Genomic DNA, 4139 nt, shown 5'->3' with positions numbered 1-4139 from the left:
GCTTAATTGCTTAATTATGTGGTTTGATTAATTAAGAATAAAAATAAGCGTCAAAATTTAAGTGTAAAATAAACTTAATATCTTTGGTTAATGTTGTAGTAATTGAAACGAGGTTTCCGAATATATATATAGAACGCCCAAATCTGACTTCGTATGAGGAAGTTATGATTTATCGAAGTTCCGGCTTAGCGGTATACAGCCTGTTTTACTCTATTTGAGATCGAACGGTTGTTAGCCGAAGCAATCTAAATGAGAATCGAAGATCTCATTGTTGGTATTGAAACGATAAAAAGTTAGGCGAGAACGGACGTCAAACGAAGAAGTTATGAATTTATAACGAAAGTTTCTGTCCCGGCCTATTAAAAATAATTAATAAAAATAAATTCAAAATTAGCCGACGGAGTCTAAACGAAAGTTGTAGAGCGTAGTCTCACCTTCGCGTGGATATAAAGAACGTCGAAAACGGAGTTCGTATGAAGAAGTTATGAATTTCCGAAGTTTATTAATCATTTTGTATTTAAATTTAAATCAAAATTCGGAAGCATTATCCGAAGGAGTCACCGATCTGATCCGAGGTACGCCCCGCGTACTCGAGTACGCCCCGTGTACTCCGAGGGATGTCGACACTCGCACTCGAGCACTTCGGATACGTAAGCAATGACGTTTTGGGCAGTACGCCCCGCGTAACGCAGTACGCCCCGCGTACTCCGAGGCTCCAGCCTCCTATAAATAGGAACCGAAGGCAGCCGACCCAATTGCCAATTTCTTCTCTTCTCTCTCCCGTTTTGCATCGTTTTGCGTGCCAGAAATACCCCGAAGCCCCGGTATCATACTCTAGCCCCGAGGCAAGTCCCGAGATCCCGAAGATCCCGAAAAGTGCGGTTCCCGAGTCGAAGCTCTGCCCGCGAGAAGTTCGATTTTCGAGGAGATCTTCCAGATCTGCTGTGGATTACTACTTCTATAAGCCGTAGTGCTGTCGGATCATCTTCTGATCAAGTGAGTGTGTAGTTATTTTCTTTCCAAATACAATAATACGAAGTATTATATATAAAATACGTGCTATGTGTATATATTTGGTTGTGTTATGTGTGAATGAGTATTCACTCTCTTCTATCTTACAGATCTGCTTATTTCTTTATGAAATATGTGTTATGTGTGTGTGTGCCTCATCTGTTTTGTGATATATGTGTTGATTAAAGCATGCTATACAGGTTTTCTTTAAACTATGTATACAAATGTATATTTTTATCTACTAATATGTTGGGTAGAACATGGGTAGACAGTTGGTGTGTAATAAACAGATGAGAGGCCTCGTTGTTGTTTGATTGAGTCATCTAGCGGAGTTTAGATGACGACCACTGGCTATTCTAGACAGTCTTGTGGAAACATTAGCAGGTTCGCCACCTGTAGGTGTTAATGAACTTGGGTGTTCATTCGCTGTACTCCATCCCCCTCATGGTTGCCTTATTTGACTTATATTGCTGAGGTACCCCCGAAGCATGTGTTGTCGCCCCGATGAAATATTCTTAGACTAGGTCCCTTGTGTTAGTTGTTTTAGGGACATTAAAGTGAGAATAACGGGAATGGGTAATTGGGTTATTGTTGGTTGGTGAAAATTAAATATGATATTTATTGTGGGTTGAAAACCCTATATGCTCACCAGGCTCCCAAGCCTGACCCACTCAGTTTTAAATTGTATTACAGGTAGTGGCGGAAGGGCATGAGATGTATGAACCATCAAGTTGTTTTGTTTACAAGTCTGCATATGTTTATATTTGTTATATGACTTGTAATGTATTCGTTTATGCTTATTGGTCTGTATCAGAACATGACACCCCGAGTTTTGATTATAATGAAAATACATTTCTTTTATGAAATGCTTCGGTAAACAATGTTTTATCATGTTTTGTTTTTGGGAACAAATTGCGCAACTCTTTCAAATCAAAAGGATTTACTCTGAAAATATTTAAAAGCATAAATGAAAATCGGTCTTTTCTGGCCGAGATTTTGGGGATGTCACAGGTTGGAGTGGCATTATAGCCAAGAGGGTTCCTTGGAAAAGGAAAAGAGAAAGGTGTGTAACTCCGAAGGGGAGTGCAAGTTCACGAAAGTGAAAGCTGCAGAGCAGAGTTATGGTTAGAGTATTTCGAGTATGGTTTTGAGCATCGTGTGCGCGACAGTGAAGTAGGAACCCATCCGGTTTGGGATGTCTGTTGAGGCTCAGAAGGGATGCAGGGGGAGAGAGAATCTTGAATTCTCAGTGTGATTCTGATCAGGGTATAGGGTGGATATTAGTGGTTCATCCTGTGGGATGTTCGAGGATATCATCAGTGTATCGGGTCTTCCAACCTGCGGGTGTTGGGGCTAGTTCAGCATGTGTATGTGATTGCAAGAGGAGAACTCGTGAGAGTTGCTCTGAGAGTAAGAAGGGGTCTCTCAGTCGGTTCGGAATGGACAAAGTGGGATTTGGATCGGGGATCCGGTGGTTCATGGTTTCCTAACCCTTATGGGTCAAGTGATCGTTGAGATTTAGAGCAGAGTTGCATCTTGGGTAATTCTCGGTTCCAGAGAGTGATGAGCAGTACAGAGATCGTGCTTCAGTCGACAGAGCAGATTCAGCAGATTAGACAGAGGTTATTGACCGCCCAGAGCCGACAGGAAAGTTATGCAGACAGACGCCGGTCCGAGCTTGAGTTTCAGGTCGGCAACTTCGTACTCCTGAAGGTCTCTCCTTGGAAAGGAGTGATTCGATTCAAGAAGAGGGGCAAGTTGGGGCCCCGGTATATTGGGCCTTTTCATGTGATTGCGGGGGTAGGCCGGGTGGCCTACCGTTTGGAGTTGCCCACGGATTTGAGACAAATCCACGACATTTTTCATGTGTCGCAATTGAGAAAGTATATAGCCGATGAGTCGGCAGTGGTCCCATTAGAAGACATTCAGGTGGATGCGAGCCTGAATTATGCCGAGAGACCAGTGGTCATCAGAAATCGGAAGATCGAGGTTCTGAGGTATAAGGAGATACCTCTGGTGTTAGTTCAGTGGCAGCACCGGAGGGGATCGGAAATGACCTGTGGGTTGGAGCGTGAGATGTGGGAGCAGCATCCGGAGCTATTTTCAGAGTGACACTTCGAGGGCGAAGTCTAGTCCTAGTGGGGGAGAGTTGTAACAGCCCGGAATTCCAGATATTGCTATAATTATGATTTTGGGTGTTTTAAGAGGGGACTCGGCGAGTTGGAGCTCAGACTCGCCGAGTAGGATCGCAGATCTGGTCGCGGGTTCGCGACTGGACTCGACGAGTCCGGATATGGACTCGACGAGTCCGGATATGGACTCGGCGAGTCCACGCTGTTTAGCGAAACCCTAACCGTCCAGGTTTGGGGACATATATAAGGGGACTTATGGCCGTCATTGTTCACCCTAGTCCTGTGATTGAAGCCCTAATTCGATTGTGAGCATCTGGAGCAAGGTAGAAGACCATTGTTGATTTTGGAAGTGTTGTTTTGCAAGGAAGAGGAGGCTTGGTTAAGGGAACAACAAGAGAAGCCACATTCTGAGGATTGGGGACACAGAGAGCACGTTATTCAGGTAATATTTCAAGTTGCATCCTTCTATGTTGATGTGTTTATGGATTTAGGGTTTATTGAACCCTTTTGTGGCTAGATTGAGTGTTACCTTAGTCCCCCAAGCGGTTGGAACTCTGTATTGGGACCTTTGGAAGTCCAGAATGTCCCATGCCTGAGCATTTCGGGAATCAATGGAGGTTTTGGATTGGAATCCTTATGCCTTAGGTCAAAATGTAAATTATGAGTCATGGGGTGTATTATGAGCACCGAAATGAGGATCTTACGTGATGAATCAGTCTAGGAAGGCCAGACCTATGAATGGTCGGAGCAGTTCTGACCTTAGAAAGCAGTTTGAGCGGTTGCATGGCATGGACTCGCCGAGTCCGATGAACAGACTCGGCGAGTAGCTTGAAGATTAACTGGGACTCGTCGAGTTGTTCTTCAGACTCGGCGAGTTGAGTCAGGGTGGCCCCGCGATTCGTCCAGGAGGAACTCGTCGAGTCAAGGGGGATACTCGACGTGTAGAAAGGGAATCTTAGAGAATCGGTGAGTCAAGGGCGAGTGGACTCAGAGTTG

The sequence above is a fragment of the Lactuca serriola genome, chromosome 4 (assembly GCF_051521515.1).
Source record: "Lactuca serriola cultivar US96UC23 chromosome 4, Lser_US96UC23_V15, whole genome shotgun sequence".
NCBI lineage: Eukaryota > Viridiplantae > Streptophyta > Magnoliopsida > Asterales > Asteraceae > Lactuca > Lactuca serriola.
Note: the sequence above shows the minus strand (reverse complement) of the source record.